This window comes from Stegodyphus dumicola, chromosome 9 (assembly GCF_044657685.1).
Source record: "Stegodyphus dumicola isolate Sdum_Otavi_A_Nest chromosome 9, ASM4465768v1".
Taxonomy (NCBI): Eukaryota; Metazoa; Arthropoda; class Arachnida; order Araneae; family Eresidae; genus Stegodyphus; species Stegodyphus dumicola.
Window position 1 is genome coordinate 152,598,715 of NC_140776.1, and position 13,437 is coordinate 152,612,151.

The window sequence follows — 13,437 nt, forward strand, 5'->3', positions numbered from 1 at the left end:
GACATTGGTCACACCCCCTGCATCTGCTATCCTGTCTCCACGAGAACTACGTTCGGCATTTCCTTACCTGCAGCGCTCCTAGAAGCACCAAAGTTCGATAGCCGGAACACAACCTGCGATTTCGCAGGTTAATCGCGGCAAATAAAGCAAGTTGGAGTTGGAGTTTGAATTACGGTAGTCTGAAGTATTCGGCCTATCGGGCTTTACTCGAAAAATTAGTATCCCTACTGGGCAGTCTTGGTGAAAATCTTAAACAGTACAATTTGTACGTCTTCCTTGGCGAAGCAACAGATGACGGCGACACTTAGCGAGATTAAATACAACCTAGTGCATTCTGTTTGATTGAACATGCAGAGTAGTCAAGTGAAGAATAATGACTTTAAATATCATTAAAAATTGTCCGAGAAATAAGGTTTTTGTATTTTTCGTAAGATAAATATTCAAAGTTCATGGAAAAATACTAAAATTTTAAATAAGATGAAGTAGAATTAATGGAAAAAAATTGTGGGCGGGACTTAGCCTTGATCAATGCTATGATGTTCAATAGCCATCTGACGAAAACACATTCTGAGTAACTTGAGCAAAGATTATTTACAATACGATACGATTTCAATAAAACTTGAACTTTTCGTATAAATATTAGCAATATTAGCTAAAAAGATTTAGCAAAGATTATTTACAACACGTTACGAGTTCTAATTAAACTTGATCTTCTGGGATAGATAACAGGATAAATATTTCTTGAGTAAATATATACAAATGCGTACATAGATGTTTGACTACTTCCAATTATTATTATAGAAAATTGTCCTAGGACGTTTGAAGGGCTGGTTAATACGCTGATCGTAATTTCCTAGATATCTCAAATGTGCTGATCATTATCACATTTGGAGTGAAAATATTTAGATAATTTGAGAATTTCTTCGTTGATGGTGTTAATCTTGAAACCTTTTCTTATGACGGTGTTCCTGACGAACCATTGAGAGTCTGACATAATTCGTAAGTGAATATTTTGTTGGCTTTGTAATTTGGAACTGTGGGTATTGGCGGTAGCAGCCCAAGCTGGAACTGCATATAGAACTATTGGGCGAATGGATTGCAAATAAATGATTCTTTTGGTAGCATATTGGAGTAGCGATTTGCTCCCTAATAGAGGATAAGGCGCCATAAATGCTTTTTGAGCGTTCTCTTTCACGTAGTCTGTATGTTGACGGAAGGTTAATTTCTTATCAAGGAAAACTCCTAGATATTTAACATGAGGTTCTCTTCTAATGATGTTGAAGTTCATGGAAAAATACTAAAATTTTGTGTGCAAATGCACGAAAATAACACTTCTCTGACTCCAATGGAACCAATATTTTATTCCTTACGATGTTATAGATTCTTATTCATAAGACTTATTTGCACGTAGCATTGCGTGACAAAAACTCGAAGTTTGTTTACTTCGTTCTTTGCGGAGACTAGAAGGTGTTGCCATTCCGCTTTAACTAAATTTAATTAGAAACTTGACGGAACTGAAGCGACACTACACACCCCCTTCCTAGTGACAGCGATTATGGAAGATAATCTTTAAAGTGACTGGGGAACTTCACATGTCTGCCGGTTCTAGTAGTCTTAGTTTCATGATGATTTTCTGAATTTTCTTCAGTGTTCTTGAGTGCAGGTGTTTTCCTAAGTTCTGCTTTTTTGGAATGGGAGTTTTGGAAAGGAATATCAGAATCTTGCACTAGGAAACATGGCTTTAGTCTGTCTATTGAAACTCTTTTAACTTTTCCTTGGATTTCAATATCGAAGTACTTATCCTTTCTTACTCTTACAGGATACGGTCCAAGATAGACAGGCTGTAGCGACGAATTATTAATGTTGTTGTATAGGAATACGTGAGAACAGTTGGAAAGATGTTTAGAAACAAAGACTGTTCTATTTCCATGGGTGGTGGTAGAACTTGGCTTCATAGCTCTTATTATTTTCTGAAGGTTTTGAGAAAATTCAGACTGTTTCATTTGAGGTACTGTTGAAAAGAATTCACCAGGTAATGCTAAAGAGGTTCCGTATACAAGTTCTGCGGATGAGCAACCTAAGTCTTCCTTGATGGCAGATCTTATGCCTAAAAGAACGAAAGGCAATGCTTCCAGCCATGATTTTGATTCGAGTACATGACATTTGAGATTTGCTTTTAAAGTTTGGTGTTGTCTTTCGATCAGGCCATTTGCCTGTGGATGGTACACAGTTGTAGTGTTTGTATGAAAACCAAGATATTTTCCTAAATCTTGAAAAAGTTGGCTATCAAATTGCCGACCTTGGTCAGATGTTATGCGATTCGGAATTCCAAAGCGTGAAAACCAAGTATAAATCAAAGCTTTAGCAATAGATTCTGCTGATTGATCTTCTAACGGTACCGCTTCGATCCATCGTGTATAACGATCGATGATGGTTAGAAGGTATTTGAATCCTTTGCAAGGAGGTAGCGGACCCACCAGATCTATGTTTAAATGCTGGAATCTGTGTGGAGGTACTTTGAATTCTCCCAAAGATGAATGTGTATGTCTGTGAATTTTAGATCTTTGGCAAGATAAACATGCTCTAGTCCATAGTTGGCAGTCTTTATTCATATTGGGCCATATGAAACGTCGTGTTATCAATTTTATCGTGGATCTTATTCCAGGATGAGATAAATTATGGATTGAAGAAAATATTTTCTGCCGAAACTTTGCAGGGATGTATGGTCGATTATAATTTGTAGAAGTATCACAGTAAATTTTCTTGTCGCTGTCCGGTATAGGGATCTGTAGGATTTTTAAGTTTGGGTTTTTTATTTTTGTTGTTTTTTATTTTAAATTTTTGATGGCATCAACTTTCGTTGAGAAAGGTTTAAGTCCTTCAGCTGACACTTCGTATCCCAGGAATGCAAGTTTTGTTTGACCAAATTTACACTTTGCCGCATTAATACACAGGCCATATTCGTTTAGCCTCTCGAGGACTGCTCGTATATGTTTTCGATGAGTTTCTTCATCTGGAGAGGCTATTAGAATGTCATCCAAATAGCAAAACACTAATTCTAGTCCCTTCAACACACTGTTCATGAGACGTTGGAACGTTTGGGCAGCATTTTGTAGGCCGAACGTCATGAATGGGAACTCGAATAAGCCAAAGGGAGTGAGAATGGCCGTTTTCGGTATATCTTCTTCGCGAACTGGAATTTGTTGGTACGCTCTAATGAGGTCTATGGATGAGAAAACTCTTTTTCCAGCTAAAATGGAACTGCAATCTGTTAAAAATGGGAGAGGGTATCTATCAGGAATCGTGCCGTTGTTTAACGCTCGATACAAGGTCTCCAATCACCTCATTTCTTCACAGCGAGATGTAGTGGGCTCGACCAGTTACTTTTGGATGGCCTGCATAAACCCATTTGGAGCATAAATTCAAACTCCTTTTTAGCCGCTTTAAGTTTCTCAGCTGACAGTCTCCTGGCTTTACCGAAAACTGGTGGACCTCTGGTTTCGATATAATGTTCGATGTTATGATTTTTAACTTTATTATTAACTACATTCAGTTTTAACAAATCAGGAAAATCGTTAATGATACGTTTATATGGATCATTTACGGCATTTAAAATCGGAATATTGTTATTGTTATTTTGAAAACAAGGAGTTCCATTGGTTGTTAAGAATGTAGTACCATCAATCAACTTGCGATTTTTAGAATCTACCAAAAGGTTAAAATTTGCAAGAAAATCCATGCCTATTATCGGTTTGTTTACCTCCGCAATTACAAAAGGCCATGTGAATGATCGTCTGAGTCCAAGATCAAGCTTGAGTAATTTTTGGCCATATGTTTTAATTTTCGTACCATTTGCAGCAAAGAGTTCTAATTTTGAGATATATTTTTTTATCTGCAGGCAAGGGAGGAATGACAGAAATTTCTGCCCCAGTATCTATTAAAAATTGGGTAGCCGATTCTTTGTCGCTGATGAAAAGACAACTCAGCTGCACCCCTTGTCCCTCCGTCGTCAATGAGAGACGGGAAGCTGGTTTTCCGGACTATTTGTCTGTGATGTTGATGAGTAGTTGCAGGGTTGTATACGCTTAAATGACTTATCACCGAATTTTTTATGATAGTAACAAATATCACTAGATCTGTTACCACTGTAACTCCTATCTCGTGATTTGGATCGGTTACGACAATAGGGACGACTGTGGCGTTGCTTGTTTAATGCAGAAACTTGTAAGCTAAGTTCACTAACCTGTTTTTGTAAACTTTCAATCACTTCCGTTTTTACCGTTATGGATGATGCAGCAGCTATTTGGGGAGTAACAGGGTTTAATTCCCAAATCTTATCGGCCATTGTAGCCACTTTTGACAAATCTTCACTACTAACAGATATAATGCTACGCATATTAACGGGTAAACGTTGTAGCCACAACGTTTTTAGGAAAGTATCTGTTACTTTATCGCCAGCCAAATTACGCATCTCACACAGTAATTGAGATGGCTTTTTGTCACCCAGTTCTAACTCACTCAGTAATTTTTGGGTTTTTTGAGTCTCTGAATCAGCATATAATGAAATTAGTCTATTTTTAATTGCCTCATATTTATTTTCTTGTGGTGGACTTAGCAAAATATCAGATACCTGTGACAAAATATCGGGTTCAATGGAACTTATAACATAATCATGTTTTGTTTGATCTGCACTATTTTTTGCATTTCTAAATTGTGCTTCTAGTTGAATAAACCATATTTTAGGATCTGGCTTCCAAAAAGGAGGAACTTTAACGCTTACCTTGGCGACAGATGCAGTTGTTGCTTTAATTTCGGTTTCGTCTTCTTCAGCCATTGTAGAATTCGATCACGCCGGGATACACCAGTGAAGTGTCTGGTGTGCAAATGCAAGAAAATAACACTTCTCTGACTCCAATGGAACCAATATTTTATTCCTTACGATGTTATAGATTCTTATTCATAAGATTTATTTACATTTTACATGCACGTAGCATCGCGTGACAAAAACTCGAAGTTAGTTTACTTCGTTCTTCGCGGAGACTAGAAGGTGTTGCCATTCCGCTTTAACTAAATTTAATTAGAAACTTGACAGAACTGAAGCGACACTACAGATGTCGTTATTGATTTTGATAGCCTCGAATTTTCCTCTGAGATTTTTTTTTTTTTTTTTTTTTGCTGAAAAGAACGACTGTTGACTTTTCAGTATTGATTTTTATTTTCTATGTTGTAAACCAGCTTATTAATTTGGCGGTGGATTCTTGCAATTTAACTAAGGCCATGTGGGGATTCATAGATTTGCATAGAACGGCTGTGTCGTCTGCATAACATGCAGTGAGTGCACAGTCCATAATTGGTAGATCGTTGATAAAGTAATTAAAAAGCAAAGATGAAAGAATTGCTCCCTGCGGTGTGCCAGCACTGATTTTTCTGATGGTAGAAAGATGATCATTAATTTTTGTTTGAAAGGTTCTATTGTTAAGGAAGTCAGCTATTATTAGTATAATCTCAGTAGGAATTTTGTGATCGATAAGCTTGATAAGGAGGGCATCATGCCACACATTATCGAAAGCTTTCTCAATGTCGAGAAAGAGGCCTGCCACAGTTTCTTTTTTATTGAAGCATTCTCCAATATATTCTATTAGTCTGACAATTTGATGTGTAGTGGAGAAACCGGCTCTGAATCCAAACTGATGCGGTTTGATGATATTGTTGCTATTAGTGAATGAAGAGAGACGATGCAGGATGATTTTTTCAAGTATTTTTGTGGTAGCTGGTAATAGACTAATGGGTCGATAGCTGTTTATATCTTGACCAGGTTTTCCAGGCTTTTTTATGACTATTATAATTGCGTGTTTCCACTTCTCAGCGAAAATACAAAGGCGCAGGCAAGCATTAAGGATGTTTGTTAAAAGCACTATGCCTTTTTTGGGTAGATTTTTTAGTGATTTATTAGTAACTTCATCATATCCGGCTGACTTTCTTGGCTTAAGATTTTCGATAATATTTGAGATTTCTCTAGGGAAGGTAGGACTATTTGCAGCAAATTCATGTGCTTGGAAAAAATTCTTTACTTGCTGAGGAATGGATTCTTCTGCCTGATGTACGGAATGAAGCGAAGGATTTTCTTTAAATTGGCTTTCATAATTATCAGCGAAGACTTCTGTGATGTCTTCATTTTTGAGTTTATGAGGGTGTTATCTTTCTTTATTGGGCCTATGTTTCTAGTATTGTATTGCAGGTCTTTTGTCAATTTCCATGCAGAATGATCTGTGTGTTAGAGGCTCAGGACAAATATTTGCCAGTTCTCATCACGAAAATCCTTAATGGCACTTTTCAGGTCTCTATGGGCTGCATTATATGCAGATTTATCATTTGGGCTCTGTGTACGTTGATAAATTTTTCGTAGTCTATTTTTATGGTTAATTTTCCGACGTATGTAGGCAGGAAGAGTGAATTTTTCGTCATTAATTGCAGATTTGGAGTTATCTATGGCAAAATGGATGAGCACATTAAAGTTGTGGATGGCAATATTAATTTCTTCTCTACTTCTTAAAGGGGGGTTTCCAGAGGTGTTTTCTTCAATTAGTTTTCTAAAATTTCCCCAGTTTATTCTTGCATTGAGGGGGGATAGTCCATATTTAAGACCATACATGGTGAAATGCACAGGCAAGTGATCAGAGGCCAAGTCATTATTGACGTATAAATAAGGTGTTTGTTGTATATTCATGGTAATGAGTATGTCTAAGACATCAGGAGATCCGTATGTGGTGGTAGGTATTCTTGTAGGCATAATCACGTTCGTATCAAAGTAAATAAATAATGATGGATTTATTTTGCCACAAGAAACGACCAAAGACTTAAAGACCGCTAATGCTGCTAAATGTATTTAAATCTCGAATAAATTCGACGAAAATCTCCAAAGCTGATGATTTCGGTGCTTCTCTTGCTAACATGTAACTTCTAACGCTAATAATCCGAGGTAGCAACAGGTGCAAACACAACCTTTTACTATTCCTCATATGATGATCAAGAGCATTGAAAGCTGTTTTTTGGACTGATTATACGAAGACTTTATCCCAAATGACTGATGCTAAGGTCGCCTTTACGGCTAATAATAATAATAATAATAATAATAATAATAAAATTCTTCCGGCAGCTGACGCAGTTTATAGGGAATTAATTGCATTAGTTTTGGATATGAAAATTAAGCACTATATAATTAATCCTAAAGCCAAAAAACTTATTAAAATTTTATTAAGAGGTTAAACATGTGCTTAGGCTATTTAAGAACTATGAGAGCTAAAGATTTATTTTATTTTATTTTATTTATTTATGTTATTTATTTATTAATTTATTTTATTTTTTAATGTGGTCGATTTAAAGAAAAGTGCGTTTAGTTCATGATACATCTAACTAAAAGTATTAAATAATTTTGTAGAATTACATTATATGCTTTTTCACTTCCCAATTTACAGAAAATGTATACTAACATTCCCATGTTAATCTAAATGTATATTCATCTAGTTTCCTGCAAAAAAATGTTTTACTATTGCAACTGGACCATCTCTATTGATAATCTGTGCTGATAAACGAAAGTTTAAATGGGCCTTTTTTTTTTTTTTTTTTTTTTTTGGATGATTGTTAAAATTCGAACTTTTCTTTTTTTAAAATTTATTTATTTATTTATTTCTGATATCGCTGTGACACAGCCGCAATCTTGCTGTGTGACATTTTTAAATGAAAACTTTGACAACTGTGTTATCAATTGTTAGCTTGATTAAATGAGTTATTAGAAAAGTTATAAATTTCTTGTTCATGAAGAATTTTTTTCATTCTGATGCAAATTTGCTTTAATACATTTTCGTTACGTATTTATAACATGTATATTTTATTGCGATAAAGTAACAAGTTTAAAGTAGATATTTTCAGATCTTGTAATATTATTTTTGTTGACTTTTAGATCCGAACTTTTTTTGGAGGGGGAAGAGATAGATACTTTTTTTTTTTTTTTTTTTTTCGAGATACTTTAATTATTCAGGAACATTTCTATTCTGTAAAAATAAAATTAAATGTACTTAGGAGTAGTAAAATTGGTTTTGCAATGCAAGCTTTGAAATTCTTCATCTAAATTATCCTGCAGTTTTGTACTAGCATTTCATTGCCGAGCGGGCTAAGTCCACACTCTGCTTCAACCCGACAAGATTGTGAGTCTGATCCCATGTCAAACTCTTTTTGCAAAAAAATAATTTCTGAGACTTGTAAATATTATTGCTACTACTTTTTATTTTACCTTGCTTATTTTATGATTTTTTGTGAACTTTTTAGAATTTTTACCGCATTTTTTTGTATTTTTATGCAAGATAGACTGCCCTTAGGAAGAGAAGACTGAGCTGACCCTCAATGCAAGTTAATACTTATGCCAAGAGACTTCATCTGCCAAACCATGACCACCTCATCTGCCAAATAATTGCTTCAAGTCATGGAAGCTTTTCCGTTTATCGGATTTTTCAAGATTTTATGTTTTCGAGGTTATGGAGGTCAAGTGATATATGGGAGTAAAGGTCTTCGGACCGAATACTTCCCTACACACCTGACGATCTACCGTTGAACTAAGATAGTGGATTGATTAATTTATGAAATACAAACCGTTGTTAAAAGGACGTGAGGAGAAAATGAAGTATGCAAATTTGATTATTTAAATTACGAGTGCTTTAGAAGTTATTGAGCAAGATTTAACTTGAGATTTTTTAACTCCTATCCGTAGGGGGAAGCTTTATATGTAAGATGAGTTTTCTATATTTTCAAATACTAATCACATACCATACTTGAGAAAAAAAAAATGAGTGAGCTATATCCTATTTTTGGAGTAATTTGTATTGTTAATAACTTTTGTTGAAATGCCGCTCTTATACTTTAGTATATTTTTTAGAAAATTCCTTGAGTTTTTAAGATGGGACAATGTCTTTGCTATCCTCAGACTTGAAAATTTTCGGAAATCAAAAGTCAAGCCCTTTTTGTATCAAAAACATATTTTATTGGCAGACTCAGTGCTACAAGATTGTCCAGTTGGAACAACCGTTCAAATGTGCTTTTTAGAAATAAACAAGTAAACAAGAGAATTAATTCTGAATGACTTTGAAAGAACGATGGTACAGTTTAAAATCACTGTTATTATAATTATTTACAAATAAATATTTTCCATACTAGGGGGGAGAAAGAAACAGAAAATCTCTGAACCTCATTCATATAAAAATATTGCAGCTAGTTTTATGCAATTTTTCGGTTTTAGAAAACATCAATTTTCTATACATTTGAAGCACACAAGAAAAGATGAAAGAAGGAAATCTACATCTCATTACGCATAATAATAATCGCCATAAAAAATACTATCATTTTGAAGTAGCAATTTAATAAGACTGTGGAAGAGCGCCATCTAGCCGCAAATTTTGTAAAATCCACGAAAATAGGAGGCGTAAAATTTTACACTGTTTATCCACCGGTATGTAAACATTCAGTACTTACTAATTATTTTTCAAAATTGGTTCTTGAGCATACTTACCTGGCACTGGGGACGCCTTGATCAACAAGGAGGCTCCCCCGAGCAGAGGCCTCTCATTGCACTTCGAGGGGTTGACGTTCGCCACATCCGCAAATTGCGGTTGCTTGGGGTGCATAATTTTTGGTAGCTGGGATTGCGTTCGCGCTCTCCCTTTTAATTAAACAGTAGGTAATATGATTATTTCAATACGAAGCGTCAACTGATTTTGCAATTCTTATTATGAGAAATATGTATTGGGGAAACCTATGGATGTAGAAAGTAAGATGTAGTTGCTCTAAAGAGGTTTCTCGTGCACCCTGCTCCGAAGCACCGGCCCAAGGCGATATTTTCCGGAGTACCTTTGCAACTTAATGCAATTACCTCCACAACTTCGTTAAGGAGAACTGAGGTGATTAAGACAAAGCACTGGCTGAAGGGTAATGAAGGAGGCCATTAAGGGTTTACAGGGAAGGAAGTGAATAAGGAGTCCACACTATGGACGATAAATTCTTTCTGCTTTCAACCTGTTTTACTAGGTTGAAAGAGAGAGAGGTGATGAATAAAGGCGAATTCCTGAATGCGTTGCATTAATGGAATCGGAAAGATTGGAAGACAATCAGCCGGGAAACAATTTTCCAGGGCTTGGGAAAGGTATTTTAGGTAATACGGAAAACCGCAGTAGTTGCTAATGCCTTGGGGATGGGCTCGGGGGGGGGAGAGAGTCTTGCGACTAAAGCTCGGAGCAAGGGATGGTGGAACGAAAAGAAGGGGGAAAAGCATTCAAGAGGCGAAAAAGTTCTCCTACCGCCCGTGGCGACAGAAGAATAGGAGCAACTTTTGAAGCGGAAAGAACCGTGAAGAAAGTTAACTGTAGAAAAGACGGAGAAGTTTTAGGATAGTTAAAGGGAAGGGAAGCTAGGAAAAGTGTTTTAAGTTGAAGAGGAGAGGTGGATTAAAAAAGGGAAAGAAATAAAAAATTGGGACAGGATTAACCAAAATTACCTGATTGCAGATGATGTTTGAAGATATGCAAGCCTGTATATATGCAGATTGCTGGAACAAAAATTCATGGAATAAACCGAAGCACCGGTGATCTCTACGTGCTGACCAAAACATTGGGTCATTTACCATTAAGTGTTCTATGGGTTTTGACGCGATCGAATGTAAATATTTTGTAATTACTTCGTAAATATACATATAAATGTATATATATTCTTTTTCTACAACATTTCATTCTGATTGGAATTAAATGCTATACTTTTCGCAGAACAGTTTTTTCAGAATGGTTTAATTTGAATGAAATATTTTCACATGTTTTCGTTAATTACACTAGAAAAAAAATTTAAGGTAATTCGATTTTATTCGGTTAAGGTACAAAAATTAAGATCAAAGTTTATTGTATTATTAATATTAAAATTATGCATTATTTCTTTTCTATTTATAGAGCTCCTTCCTAAAATACTTTCTTAAATATGACATGATTTTTTGGCTTCTGAGGTATCTTTTAAATCGAAAAATATAAGTCAATTTATAATTAATGCTCTATTCGGTTCATTTTAAATTAGAGAATTATTAGAAATTAGCGAAATACTTTAAATAAGCACTTAACTTTCTCTGAACATTTCTGAAAGGAATAAAATAAGGATTTTTTTAAAGTATTATTTAAAACTTGTAACTGAGTTATTATAAAATGTAAGGGGAATAATTCTTTTAATTATACTTATCAGATTTTTTTACCATTAATTTCAACAATACATATTCCAAAACTCTTTATTACTTTCTTAAGTGTGCATCTCATAGCATTTGCTTTACAATGCCTTTTAACAGATTGCTTTCCAGTACGAACAATTCTTGCTTAAATAGTTTTATAACGTATTTGTGAACAGGATTTCAATTTATGTTTACAATTCAATATTAAAGTTATATATTGAGATAACATTTATAATCATTAAAAATTAGATACATTTAACAATTAGATTTCAAAATTAGATTTAAAAAGATTAAGAATAAGATTAAGAATTAGATTATTAAAGAATTAGATTTAAAAATTAGATACATTTAACAATTAGATTTCTTCACAGTTGTTCATAAATGAATAAATTCTTCATTTCAAATACATTTATAAATAATTTAATGAATATTTAGGTATTTTGTTAAAGGCAGATACATGCTTTTTGCAAGCACATGCATAAATACCTATACATATTTCATTTTTTTCATTTCCGGCATGTGCAAATCTTTAATTTCTGTGCATTCACTATATTTTATTTTTAATTAACCCAAATAAGTAAAACGTGTAAGCCCAAAGGGATTATTTTTCACATATATAAAATTAAAATGATGAGTTTAATATGAGCAACAGTAAAGCCTCTCCTCTAAAAAATTTTAAAAGGTACATGTTACAATAATATATAGATGTGAAAAAAATTTATTTTATTTAAAACATTTTGGCGTTTGGAACATAAAATAAAAGTAGCGAATACTCTATCAAGGGTATCGAAAGACGTATACAATTTTAAAGGTACCGTAAGGTATTTTTCATTCTTTAAGCATAACATTTTTGTTAAAATTTATATTTTTGTAGTTCAACAGCTTAGAATTTTATAAAACAAATTCATAATCAAAATCGCTGTTGTTAGTTATCGAAAAATAACCAAGATGTGATTTTTGCGTAAATGTCAATAAAAAAATTGCTATTATCTATCACATTATGAATGTTTCTTTCATGTGAAAGTGTTCCTTTTTCGATTTGTATGGAACTGTCGTGTGTCGAAAATATTATCAGAACACTGTCAAGCGAGCTTCTGAATGTAAACAAAGAACTCCCTATCTAGTGACCGAAGCTTCGAAGCAGTGCTTCACTTCTAGTGCCGGTTGGCCACTCCTTCCTTTCTTATCTCCATTAGTAAACCTACATTACTGAATTGTTGATAGCTAAGAATATGTTATATAAATAAATATCAGCATTTGAATAGACAGATTTAAAACTGGTAATACCATCCGTGAACGATACGTTCTTTTCAAAGGGCGCCTGGACTGGGGAGTCCTATCCCTAACGAACTTGCATCACTTTTCGAACATTGGAATCATACGGTGCTGTAAGGCATATCTTAATGAAGCAAATAATATGGCATTAGTCCTTGCATAAGTTGAATATGATGATGGTAGCCGGAGAGTCGAAGCATATCAGCAGTAAACAGGCAGGAACCGTGCGATGAGAGGAACAGCGTCAATTACTGTAGGCGTCGTCTCTGGAACTGGGCGGAGAGGAGGCTGGCTGATCTAACATTGTGGCTGGTCATGTGAGAGGAACGTCCAATAGCAGTAGAGAGAAGTACTTAGAGATTGCAAAAGCCATGGAGGGCGGAAAGGGAGGAGGGGCCAACCGGCTCTAGAAGTGATTTTGGTTTGGTTTGGTTTTATTAGATTACGGCAAAGCACTCGAGGGTTATCTGCCTTAAGAGAGGGATGCCTTCGTGGAGGACTTTCTAAGGGAAACTGGCTCGTATACACGTTACACATGGGGAAAACCACGAAAACGCCCATGCAGCCAGCCCGTTCGCGGGATTCGAACCTCGGACCGAACTACCAGTGTTCAACGACGTTACCGCTCAGCCACTGGTGGGCCATCTCTAGAGGTGAAGCACTGCTTTGAAGCTTGGGTCACCAGATGGGGTGTTCTTTGTTTACATTCAGAAGCTCGCTTGACACGGTTCTGATAGTATTTCGACACACGACAGTTCCATACAAATCGAAAAAGGGACACTTTCTCATGAAAGAAACATTCATAGTGTGATGGATAATAGCAATTTGTATAGTTTAGTGTCATTTACGCAAAAATCACATCTTGGTTATTTTTCGATAACTAACAACAGCGATTTTGATTATGAATTTGTTTT

At 35.1% G+C, this 13,437-nt stretch overlaps 2 protein-coding genes and 1 non-coding gene across 4 annotated transcripts in view; 2 read left to right on the forward strand and 1 right to left on the reverse strand.

Annotated features, from left to right (window-relative positions):
- LOC118195520 (nose resistant to fluoxetine protein 6-like) overlaps positions 1 to 5,283 on the reverse strand; it is a 152,505-nt gene extending 147,222 nt beyond the window's left edge. The window contains exon 1 of the mRNA XM_085824252.1: positions 4,781 to 5,283. The gene's annotated coding sequence lies outside the window, so the exon portion shown is untranslated. The remainder of the gene's footprint in view (positions 1 to 4,780) is intronic.
- Positions 1 to 13,437, forward strand: part of LOC118200626 (uncharacterized) — a 165,326-nt gene that overhangs the window by 24,995 nt on the left and 126,894 nt on the right. The window lies entirely within an intron of this gene.
- Positions 9,552 to 9,712, forward strand: LOC118179678 (U1 spliceosomal RNA). The gene has a single exon (XR_004756493.1). It is a non-coding gene; the product is annotated as a U1 spliceosomal RNA (small nuclear RNA).